Source organism: Brassica oleracea, chromosome C2, assembly GCF_000695525.1.
Source record: "Brassica oleracea var. oleracea cultivar TO1000 chromosome C2, BOL, whole genome shotgun sequence".
NCBI lineage: Eukaryota > Viridiplantae > Streptophyta > Magnoliopsida > Brassicales > Brassicaceae > Brassica > Brassica oleracea.
Genome location: NC_027749.1, coordinates 45,135,485 through 45,149,085, shown reverse-complemented (window position 1 = coordinate 45,149,085; position 13,601 = coordinate 45,135,485).

Below are 13,601 nucleotides of genomic sequence, written 5' to 3'. Positions count from 1 at the left end.
ACGCTCAACGCGTTCCACGTATAACATCGGCTTGACATAGAATTTAATCTTATGGGTTTTGAGTAATTGGAGTTCTTCGTATAGGAGAGACTAAACGGTTTGTATCACATTTTGAATTTACACTGGACTAATAATATATAAAATGATATCTTCAGATGCTATCTTATGGGTTTTGAGTAATTGGAGTTCTTCGTATAGGAGAGACTAAACGGTCAGATGTTCTATTTTCTATATTTAATTTATGATTTTTTTCAATGTTTTCTTTTGTTTGCAATCTTTATTATTATTTTTATAGAATTTTCAAGTAATATGAAATTTTAGATGTCATATTAGAGTTTTAGCTCCCTTGAAATAACCGCCCAACTCTCCATTCACAGCCACCAAGAATCTGGTAGTGGTGATGGATTGAGAAATCAAGTTGATAAAAGATGGAGGAAGACACAGAGCTTGAAGTATGGAGATAATAAAACTCCAGTTTAAAGAGTCAAAAGTTTTCTTAAGATCCACTTTTAGCATTGAACGCTTCGATATACTCTTCCAATTATACCCCTTAACTAACTCTGTCCATTAAAACATTCTCAAGGAGCAATATGCCCGGTATGAAGGTCGATTGGGTATTGGAAATAACATATGGTAGGATCTGCTTCAACCTCATAGCTAAAAGCTTTGGAATAACTTTATAAGCAGTGTTGCAGCAAGAGATTGGACGGACATCCGAAATATTGACTGCATTTTTAGGGATAAGAGTTAGGATAGTTGCGTTCCATTTCTGGTGAAGGTTACCGAGGTGAAGAACTCAGCCACTACACTAATCATATCTGATCCCACAATCTTCCAGTTAGCCGTGAAGAACTCAGCTGGGTACCCATCTAGACCTGGAGATTTATTTGTAGGGAGGGAAAATAAAGCCTTTTGGATCTCTTCGTTAGTGAAAGGAGCTGCTAGAAAATCAAAGCTTGAAGCCGAGCATTGGTAGCTGACAAGAGAGGCTATTTCTTCCACAGAGGCCGAAGACTGATAACCAGTACCACCAAGAAGATTTTCATAAAAGTCCACAGCGTGGTTCATGATCTCCTCTCTTGTCTCTAAAATAACATCATTATCGTCCAAGAGGAGGATGATTTGGTTCTGTGATTTGCGAGAACGCATTGAGCGATGAAAACATATGGAGCCCGAATCACCTTTGTCAAGCCAGTTAACGCGAGAGCGTTGATAGAGAAAAGACTCCTCAGCTTTTGGTAGTAGCAGCCACTTACTATGGGATTTCCGTTTCTCAGCAGCAGCGTGAGTAGTAGGAGAGTTAAACAAGACATTTTGGTGCTGAAGAAGTTCCTCAAAAGATTCCCTGACCCGATTTTCAATGCATGAGTAGTACAAATAATACTCTTCAACTCTTTTAGCTTTCTGGAAACTTTGAACATGGATGAACCATGGAATTGAAAAGCGTTCCAGCCCTCCTTAAGCAAGACTGAGAATTCTTGGTTGTCATTCAGCATGGTAAAGAACTTGAACAGCTTTTTCTGCTTAGGCTTGTGACTATCCAAGAAGACACAGCATGGGCTATGGTCAAACATTCCTGAATTGCCAAACACTCCTATGGAAATTGGAAAGGCACTGAGCCAGTCATCATTAACAAGATTCCTGTCCAACTTCTTAGAGATTATAGAAGACCTTTGATTATTTGTCCAAGTAAACGGTTACCACATAAGGGAAGGTCTGAGATAAATGTCGTGGCAAGGCAGTTATCGAAGTCACGCATACCCCGAGTTGAAGATAACCTATCTGATTTCGAATGCTCATTGGCACACTTCACTTGATTAAAGTCACCAAGTATCAACCAAGGAATACCAGAGAGCAACGCAAAGTGGAGAGAAAAACCAGCTTTGTTCAGGGAATACCTCACTCGAATGCTCATCGGTGTACCTCTTTAAAGTATTTCCTCCGATAGTTAACAGAAAATAGAGATTTGTTCAGGGATTCCATGTTAGCGGAGAAGTAGCATTTGATGCTCAGTACGAAGAATGTCTGGCCAGCTATTCCTGAAGTGTGTCAAGCTATAGACAAGAATCCATACAAGCTGCAGACCAACACATGCAGTACATTATGGTAAGCCTTCAATACCACAGTTGAAGCAAAGAGTTTGGTATTGTTGAAGTAACGAAAACAAAATTTACCAAGAAGAGAGTAAGTGATGCCAAGATACCCTCTCGGTAAGAAATTATTATACATTATTGTTAGATTTATTAAAAGCGTTATCAGCGGCGAATCTAGACCACTAAAATAATGGGTGCACTATAAACATGAGAAATCAAAGGTGCGCAAGCTTCTTATTACCATCAGAGCTACGAAACTTCGATGTTGTAGCATGTACAATTTAGAATTTTAATATAATTGTGTGTTACCCTAAGCCATGGCTTCGCCACTGAAAGCTATGTCTGCCCCAACTATAATAAGTCTCCTTTCTATTTAAGCACTTTTTAAGCGATATATTCTCTAAACCGTACGATAGTATTTGTTATAGTTTTGTTATTATTAAAAATTCAATTTATTATTAAAAATAAACTTTGGTTTATTATTAAAAATAAATATCCGTTTATATAAAATAAAATTCGGTTTAGAGATTTAATTTATTTTATTATTAAAAGATCGGTTTACAAAATTAAATCAATTTAACCTGGTTTAGAAACATTTTTTTTTGTCACGAACCCGGTTTAGAAACTAAGTCTAAACTTAATGCTGTTCGCCGTATCTACTCCTAGTCGTAGTCTTTGTCTTGCAGAAGGACGCAGACTCGTCGTCACCAGCACTCCGGTCATGTCTCGAGACCAAGTCTAGCCTCCTCCGCCGTCAAGCTTTCCTGTCTTCTCCGGCCGTCAACCTTCTTATGCTACCTCCGCCGTTAACCTTCTTCCGCCGTCAACCTTCTTCGGCCTCCTCCATCAAGCTCCTCCAAAACACACAGAGATTCAAAACAGAGAGAGAGATGACATTTCTTTACCACCGCCATCACTTCTCGACGCACCACCGCCACCACCGTCAAGCTTGCCACACCGGAGCTTCTTCTCATAGGGACTACCGCCTTGAACTATGACGAGCTTGAGCGACGACGACCTTACGAACTTGAGCGATGACTAGGAAGAGATATGAGACTTAGAAGAGAAAAGAGAAATTTTAAGTTTTTCTGAGTGAGTGAAAAAAAGAAGAGATTTGGAGAGAGAAGAAATAAAGAGTGATCCGTGTATAAGTGTATTGAACAAGAAATGCATATATGACTGAAATAATGGAGAAGAATGTTGAACAAGAGATCTGGGCCATTGAATTCACTTTAATCAATGGTTTAAAAGTGTGATCCGTGTAGAAATTATATTACACGGATCAACATTGATTATTTTCTTTAGATATATTGGTCAACATTAATTTGCAGTATTAATTTATTTGATCTGATCTTATGGAATTACCTTACTTTTCGACAACGAATGCTTCTCCCACCAAATGTTTGGTCAATATTTTTGTATTTATATTTAGCCTATTACCTTATTTATCAGAAAAAGAAACTATAAATATTACAGTTTGGGTCTTTGAGTCTTTCGATCCTTGTCCAAAAAAAAAAAAAAAAAATCTTTAGATCCAAAAATGAATAATCTCATTATTTTTATGTTAGTTATTGTTATGTGTTTTGGTTTTAAAGAAAGTTCCGGATGCCCTCCGAACACTTTACAATTTAAAAACCAAGTTGCACCTGATCGTACGATCTCTGTCGGTTGCACGTCCAACAGGGACGAAGGCAAAGGTATCACTTATGTAAAATTCAATGATATATACAGCTTTCCGGTTGTGGAATCATCAAGGAGAATAGTATGGAAATGTAGAATAACGGATCAGAAGAATAGGAATTTTGTTATGTTATGGAGAGCATATAGAGGAGCCTACAACGCTCGATGTGGTCAGATACGCGAATATATTGCTGATCCTAAAGGCCTATCCTTAGTGAGAAATAAAAAACCGACCAAAGAATTTTTTCCTTGGATGGTTAGTAAATAATGTAATTTTTTCCTTTGGAAGGATACTAATTATTGAAGTTTAAATTTGGGGTTATAATATTCTAAGAATAATAAAACATTGTATCAATCTTCAAAAGAATAAAATAATAGGATGAGTTTGCTTGATATATATAATATTGTATCAATCTTCTAATTATATCGCATTACTTTTTTTTCTTGTACTTTGTATATGATTTTTTTTTCAAAAGACATCTCTACTCGAATTCTCTTTGAAATAAAAAATTCACGCGCATGAAAAATGGAACAAAAACAGTTGGGATTAATCATCGCCAATTCTATCAAGGAAACGTTTAGAGAAGACGATCTCAGAGAGAAAGTTTGTTATGAATATGTAAATCTTCTCATTAACTTTACTGTACAACTTGAGCTCACTTATATACAACTTAGTAAGAGCTAACTTACACTGTAACTGCACAACTAATAGCTAATATGCACAGTCACACTATCATACGCATCTCTGATACGCCCCCCTCAAGCCTTAATCTGCCATCACGAGGAAGATAAAGGCTTGAAATGGACATGCGACCTAGGAGAGAACGAAACGGGCCAGGATGAAGAGGTTTGGTGAGGATGTCAGCTAACTGGTTCTGGCTCGTAACATGGATAGTATTCAACGTACCGGCCTTCAGCTGATTCCGCACAATGTGACAGTCAAGTTCAACGTGTTTAGTGCGCTCGTGAAAAACGGGGTTGGTGGCAATGTAGATGGCGGATTTGCTATCACAGAACAGCTTAGCAACAGCGGTAACATCACTATGAAAATCACGCAGTAGCTTATGGAACCAAAGAATCTCACGAGTAACATCAGCTAACGCTCGATACTCTGCCTCAGTACTGCTACGGCTCGCAACCTTTTGCTTCTGTGAACGCCAACAGATGAGAGATGTACCCAGATAGACGCAGTAGCCAGTAGTGGAAATGCGAGTATCTCGACAAGAAGCCCAGTCTGCATCAGCAAAAGCATTCAAGCAAAGCTCAGAGGAAGAAGGATAGAATAAACTCTGTCCTGGATTCCCTTTCAAGTACTTCAGAACCCGGTGAGCAGCATTAAGATGAACATCAGTGGGTTTCTGAAGAAATTGACTGAGCTTGTGAACAGCGAAGGTGATATCAGGACGAGTGATTGTCAAGTAAAGTAGACGACCGATCAGCTCACGATAAGGAGTAGCAGAAGGTAGAGGAACTCCATCGTCACTACTCAGATGAACGTAAGGGTCCATTGGCACACTTGCAGGTTTGCAAGCAAGAAGACCAGCATTCTCCAACAGATCCAAAGCATACTTTCTTTGACAGACAGAGATCCCAGAGGAAGAACGCGTTATCTCAAGACCAAGAAAGAAACGCATAGTTCCTAAGTCTTTGATCTTGAAAGCAGTAGCAAGGGGCAGCTTCAAAGCAGCAAGCTCTGGGTCATTATTGCTTGCAATAGCTATGTCATCAACATACACCAAAACATCAATGAAAGTAGTTGGAGTAGTCTTGACAAATAAGCTTGTATCAGATTCAGATTGAACATAACCGGCAGTGATAAGAACCTTCGAGAAAGTTCGATTCCATTGGCGAGAAGCTTGTTTGAGACCATAGAGGCTCTTATGCAAGCGACACACCGGATTAGGAGGAAGAACTTCGGAAGGTCCAGGAGTATATCCTTGAGGAAGCGACATGTAAATTTCCTCATCAAGAGTGCTGTGGAGAAACGCATTAGAAACATCCATTTGTAATAGTTTCCATCCTTTGGAAGCAGCTAGATCAAGCATCAACTTGACACTAGTGAGCTTGATCACCGGGGAGAAGGTTTCATTATAGTCAACACCCTCTTGTTGTGTATACCCCTTGGCAACAAGTCTTGCTTTGTAACGCTCCACAGTACCACCAGCACGAAACTTGATGGTAAAAACCCATTTGCATCCAACTGCATTTTTACCTGGAGGTAAAGAAACAATAGACCAAGTTCTGTTCAAATCCATGGCAACGAGCTCCTCATTAACAGCCCCTTTCCACCGATCAGATGTCATGGCTTGGAAGAAGTTTTTAGGTTCAGTCTCAACCGAAAAAGACATCAAAAATTGAAAATAAGGAGGGGAAAGGCGTTTATAAGAAAGAACAGAGAACAAATGATAAGGAGTGGTATGATGAGAAGGAATGTGAGATGTATGAGAACGTAAAAGAGCACAATGATAATCAGAGAGATAGGAGGGTGCCTTAGCATGTCTGCGTGGTCGCTTAATAGGACAGGAAACCAACGAAGTATCTGAAGTGACTGTTTCAGGAACCAATGGAACCACAGGATATGGAGGAGATGCAGGGGAATGAGGAGATGAAGATGGAGATGCATGAGTATTAGCAGTAGTAGTATCAGGAACAAAAGGTGTAGAAGCAGGAAGTATTATATGAGAGAAAAAATCAAATACAGGAGAAGAGTCATTTCGCAAAGGGAATATAATCTCATGGAAAACAACATTACGCGTTATAGAAACTGAGCGAATCTCTAAGTCAAGCACTTTATAACCTTTGTAACCAGGTAGATAACCTAAGAAGACAGAGGCACAAGCACGAGGGCTAAATTTGTGACGATCTTTAGTATAAGTGCTAACATAACACAGACAACCAAAAGCACGAAGAACACTGTAATCAGGAATTTTATTGAGTAGAAGCTCATATGGTGATTTGTTATGTAAGAACGGAGAAGGGAGACGATTAATAAGAAAAGCAGCAGTCACAACACAGTCAAACCAATATGGTAAAGGGATCTGGGACTGAAACATCAATACTCTAGCGACATTAAGAAGATGTTGATGTTTTCTCTCAACGACGGAGTTTTGTTGAGGAGTGTAAGCACAAGAGAAGTAATGAGTTAAGCCATATTTCAAAACGATGTCATTGAATTGTAATTTCTGGAGCATTATCAGTTCTAATAGCTTTTAGCCGAGCATTGTATTGAGTTTGAATAAGAGTAATAAAAGCAGGAAACACATGAGAAACATCACTTTTATTACGAAGCATGTACACCCAAGTCACACGGGTAGCATCATCTACAATAGTGAGAAAATACTTATGACCAGCAACAGGCTCAATCGAAAAAGGACCCCAAATATCTAAGTGAAGTAAAGCAAAGGGTGTATCAGACTTATGATTGTGAAAAGGAAAAGACAATCGCTTTTGTTTAGCTAAAGGACAGACAGAGCAATGCTCATGACAAGACAAACTCGAACTAGGTAAAGACAAAGCATCAGATAAGACCTGGATTTTAGCAGCAGACGGATGACCCAAACGATTGTGCCAAGTAGTTGAATTAACCGACAATGATCCACAGAAACCAGCAGGTAAAGCAGTAGGGGAAGAAGCAGACAAATCAAGGATGTAAAGACTATTGAAAACATCACCCTTCCCAATCATCGAGGCCTGAGAAAGGTCCTGAAGAAAACAATGATCAGGGTAAAAATGTGCAGAACAGTTGTTATGATGAAGTAAAGCATGCACACTGATGAGATTGAAATGAAATGAAGGAACATGTAAAACATCATACAAGACTAATGAATCAGAAAGTCTAATTGTGCCAGTATGCAAGATGGGAAATGTTGTTCCATTTGGTAATGAAACAGTCAGATTAGATGCATCGAAGACTTCCTGAAACTTTGAAAGATCAGCACAAACATGACTTGTAGCACCACTATCAATGATCCAAGATTGTTTAGGTAATGAATTATAGAGAGTGGAAAGACATTGATGGTGAAAAGTGAAGATGTGATTCTGATATCGAAGATTAGAAGAGATATTGAGACTGATACCAGATGATGATTGTGGATCCATGACACCTTTCTCAGTGATAGAGGCCGTTGTACAAGCAGCAACGGTATCGGGAATCTGAACACGAGATTGGAGTTGTTGAATGATAGACTGTAGTTGGGAAGAGTTCAGCTGATTGACATCCAAAGAAGTTGCTAAAACAGCAGGAGGTGGAATGTACGGAATAGAATCAGCATGAGAAGACATCTGAGCAACAGTCTTTGGAGGAATTTGAGAGCGCGGAGTATAATTGTGTTGACCACGAGGAGTGAAAGATCGTTGAGAAGCTCCATAGGACTGTCCTTGATAACCAGATGACGGTGGCCTATAGCCAGGGGGATAGCCATGAAGCTTGAAGCATTTAGCAACAGTATGTCCAAGCTGTCCACAATGTCACAGCATCAGTCTGGACAACAGGTTTGAGATTACGCTGCCTTTCATCCTGAGCTACAATGTTGAAAGCCTCCTCAATGGTAGGAATAGGCTTCAACATGAGAATATGACGACGCGTTTTCTCATAAGTATCATTGAGCCCCATCAAAAACTTGGTGACACGGCCACATTGTTGAAGTTGTTCCCACAACAAAGCCGCATTGCATTCACAATGACCGCAAGTGCAAACAGGTAGCTCAATGTAGTTCTTATATTCTTCCCACAACGTAATCAGCTCTGTATAATAAGCACTAACATCAAGAGATCCCTGAGAAAGAGTGCTAAGACGTTGCTCAATCTCAAACACTCGTGGAGCATCATCTTGCTTAAAACGTGACATCAGATTGTTCCAAATCGACTCAGCCGTAGACATGAACAAGAGAGACTGACCAATATTCTTGGAAACGGAGTTCATTAGCCAAGTTGCCACCATATCGTTACATCTTGACCAAGAACCTGAATCCCGACTGGTACTAAGAGGTTTTCGAATCGTACCATCAACAAAGCCGAGTTTGTTACGAATATTAAGAGCCATCCGAACAGATCAACGCCAGGAATAAAAATCCGCACCAGATGTGAGACGATCGGTGACCAATTTCAATCCAGCGTGATCATTACTGTGTAGATAGTAAGGATTCTCATTGTGATCGGTAATCGGAGAAGAATCCACCGGAGTCGCCAGAATATTCGGAGTAGATGAAGACGGCGCCATTAGACAGAGGAATCACCGGGAAATGAACCGGAGAAGCTCAAGAAACGCCGCGAATCGAAGAGGAGAGATGAAATGAGGGCAAAACAAGCTCAATGAAAGCTCGAATCGAGAAAATGAGATCGAAACAAGCTCAAATGAAGCTCGAATCGAGAAGAACAAAGACCGAATGGAGAACAAGAATGATGAATCGAGATGCAATGAAGAGAAAAAAGATGAAATGAAAGATCGAAAGCTCACGAAAGGAAACACTCATGATCGTGAAGCTCTGATACCATATCAAGGAAACGTTTAGAGAAGAAGATCCGAGAGAGAAAGTTTGTTATGAATGTGTAAATCTTCTCATTAACTTTACTGTACAACTTCTTATATACAACGTAGTAAGAGCTAACTTACACCGTAACTGCGCAACTAATAGCTAATATGCACAGTCACACTATCATACGCATCTCTGATAAATTCCATGGAAATAACACCACAAAATAACCATATGGAAGAAAAAAAATCCTGCGTAATAATAAAACATCACAAATAGAACACATCATTACAAACAGAACCAACCTTATTTAAAGCAAACTAAGCTAAACAATCATGGCGAAAGGCGAGACACCCACCATGCGTCATTTAAAACCAAGGTGGGAGGGAGGTATTAAAGCAAGTATGATGAAAAATTTCAAAGGAACACTCTCTACCTCTCCCTTGTCAAATGCTCTAACCGGAATCATTTTTGTTGTAATGATACTGAAAGTATATCAAAGAGACTCATAGAAAGAAAGAAACACAGGTGAAACAAGATGTTAAGACTGACAAAAGGATCCAACAAGAGGAACATAGCCCTATAACAATCCACACATCAATCCCACGCTGAATGTTAATAATTCGTTCAGCATCATGGGCTATATATGTTTACTTTGCCTACCAACGAACTTGGAAGCCTTTCAATCCTATTATTTGGAGAGACATGTAATTAAGATGACCAACCATGGTGGAACTACTTTTCTTTATGAGCAGGTGTAGGCAGCTGGTATACACTTCATTGCTACCACCATATATAGTGAAAACTAACCTTTTTGGGTAACTCTGTTGATGTTTACCCTGTTGGGAATGAGAGGTTCTTATTTATGATCGATCTTTATTTCTTGCCATGTTAGAATAAATTAAACCCTGGAGACAAAGTTGTTTTTTTATTTCCTGCCATGTGTTTGGTTCTCTAATAAAATGACAACACATTTCTTAATCTTATTGTTTTTGATACTCTCTTCACATTCCCTGCTTCCAATATTTAATCCTCGAATGAGAAAATAAGCTACCAACCTTGTGATGATGAGAGAGAACCCCTTCCAGGCAGACTTGTTTCCGTTTTACACTTTTAGGATTTTGACCAACATTGTTTGCTCTTTAGTGTTTGCTTATGGCCCTTTTGTGTATGCTTACTTCAGGTGTGGCATGTGGCTGATACACCCAAAAATGAAAAATTCCAGTACACCCACTTTGCTCACAAGATAAACAGCTTCGACACCCACTTGGCTTTGAAAATTCAATTTCATAAAGTTTTATATTTAGTGTTTTGAAAGTTATTGATGTAAATCTATAGCAATAGAATTTATAGATACAACAGAAAAATTTAAAGCCTATATTCTACAGCAAAAAAAAATAAAAAAAAAGCTATAGCCTAAATATAAAACTTTAGAATTTTTCTGATAGATTTCACATCACTACCCACATCACAATGCTTAGGTGGCTAATAAATCACTTGCCAATAAACTCCATAATCTCTAAAAACCATTTGTTCTTGGCTTGATTCAGGAGGTCTTTAGTTGAGCTTTTTGGCAACATCATCTACTGTTCTTGACCTCTGTCTACGCAGCATCATTCAAGGATTTTCTATTAGTTTTGTGTCAATTTTAATCATCTCAAGTGTTTTCCTCTTTCAGTATCACTCTCAACCATTCTGATTTCATATAACAAACATTAAACAATACTTATTTCATTTTTTGACATTTCTTTTGTTTGGTTCTAAGTTGGTTCCATTATTCATGACAAAGCGGGTAGTAACTGGCTTCCGAAAACAGTAGATGATGACATATTCCGTCTACAGAGTTGGTTTTAGCGGTCCATCACTTAAAGGGATGTGTGTATTTCTTTCTTTTGTTCCCCTTCCCAGCTATAAAAATCAGCATTATTCACGGGCCTACTTTGGTTTCAAGGCAGCAGAAGATGTTTGTGTTTGAGGCGTTTTTGAAAGACCATATGTTTATTAATGAAAAAGGTATTTGATCTTTAATACGTCTTAGTCTGACATGTATTCAGTTTGTTTATCGGAAATGTGATTATGTGGTTATTTTGTTTAGGTGTTCAGTTAAGAGGCCGTAGTTGAATATGTGATACGGTCAAATTAACCTTTAAGTTATTCTCTCAAAGAAAAGGATCTCTGTAATACTTAGGATCAAATCCACATGAACTTGAGATCACATAATAGATTTATTATTTCATGCCAAGATAAGCCAGAAGTATAAGACAATAAAACAAAACAGTAAATCTTAACGGTTGTGTAACAGATGAGAAGGTGATAGACTTAGAGAAATCAGACAAATGATTCAAAACTGCAATCAATATGTGCCAATGATTTGTTAAGAACAATGCTAGAATTCAAATTCAATTGTAAGTCACCCAGATCTCGCTGTAAAAAAGTATTAGATGCCTAATTCTATTAAAAACCAATTCTCGTTGCGGAATCAGTGAGTCAGACAAGCATTAGATCAGATTTGATTATGTTCAACTAAATTCCTATACCAACCTTGTTGCAAATAAATACTTAGTCCAACATGATTAGGTTCAGGTAATTGATTACACTCTGGTGTCTCACAACTATCCTGTGATTTTCGGTTCTAGTTAATTACTCTCGAAGCAAGTATGATAAACAATCCTGGTGTAGAATACAATGAACCCTAGCAATCTATCAATCAGCAATATGACATTAAGGCCAAGAGATCCCTAAATCCAACAAGAAGTTTAATTGGACATAATCATCCAAAACATAATTACAATTTGAATAAAATGTACACAATAGATAAAGTAAGAAATATTAGAGTTTCAATCGATCTTTGAATGGAAAGAGTAAAATAAAGCGTGGGCTAAAAAATGGCTGGAAAGAAAAAATTAAATATAGGTTAAACACGCTAGAGATTTTATCTTTTTTTGAGCAAGAGATTTTTTTATTGTAAATACTATAAATTTTTGGGCCAAAGTGAAATTTTTAAGATGCGTGTTGGCTTGCTCGAACAGTATGGGTATCGCGCGACACTAAAAATGGTGTTGATCGGCACTGAATCCAACTTCAAATTTTCGACATCAATTCTTAAAATGCTCCAAATAGCTCTATAATCTCTAGAATGCTCTATAACATACATGAACCTATAAAGACAAAAAAAAAAACAGATTCAAAACACATATAATAGATCCTAAAATTGGATTTATTCCATGGTTAAAATCCTTAAAACCAAAGTATCTCAATAAGCCCTTGGTAATGCGTGCCCAAACCATGTGACAAGAAAGATCATCGTGAAGGATCTTTGGTTGGTCTATTACCAAAGACCCTTACCATTAGTAATGGGCTTCAAAAGATAGAGGGGGGATTACATTTTTCCCGTTCGAGTTTCTGTAGCTTTTGATTAGATAGATGATTAGTAATAAAGAGTAAACACACATTAGCATCATAATGTTAGCATGGTGTTTCATAGATTCAAGTCCCATGTATCCACTTTAAGAATCTACAAAAGCATTTGCAATACTTGGAAATATTATGCAAGATAGTAGAACTCCATTCCAACTTCTAATTTCTGAAAAGCCACATTTTGGCCTCATTTACGGCCTTCTAATTTTATTCTTTCTATTTGGTTTAAACATTATTTTCAACAAATATCTCGGCTCATACATTACTCTTTTTTAAACGCTAGATAATTCCCTATAAATGATTTGAAAAGTGTTGACACATAACATCTGTAGAATCACTTTCACTAACAAAAAAGGGTGACTTGACATACTATAATTGATGATACGGCTAAATGCAAAATATGACATAACAATTACATTTAATGTTAATTTCTATTTTTGGTAAACTTTATAGAATATGTAAATAACTCATAATCATCATAAAATAAATATATTTAAATTTGAAATTAAATAATGTAATAAGTATAAATGTTTCTACAAATTTTGAAATATTATTTAGTTTATTTTTATAATCATATACTACTAAACCAGATTTTAAAAAATTTATACAATTTCTTAAAAAATATAAACTTTTAATCGTTAAATTATTTCTTTCCTATTTATATTTAGAAATTTTAAATTTTATGAATTCTATTTTTTGATAATTATAAAAATTTCATATCATTTAAAAAAAAAGAAAATTTGTATAAATTGATTTAATATATATCAACAAAATAAATAAATAAAAATCTATCTAAAATTATAACTCATAATCATCATAAAATAAATATATTGAAACATGACATTAAATATGTAATAATTATAAAATGTTTTTTAAATTACGAAATATTATTTAGTGTTATTTATAATAATACAATTTTTAATTCTAGAGATTAAAATAT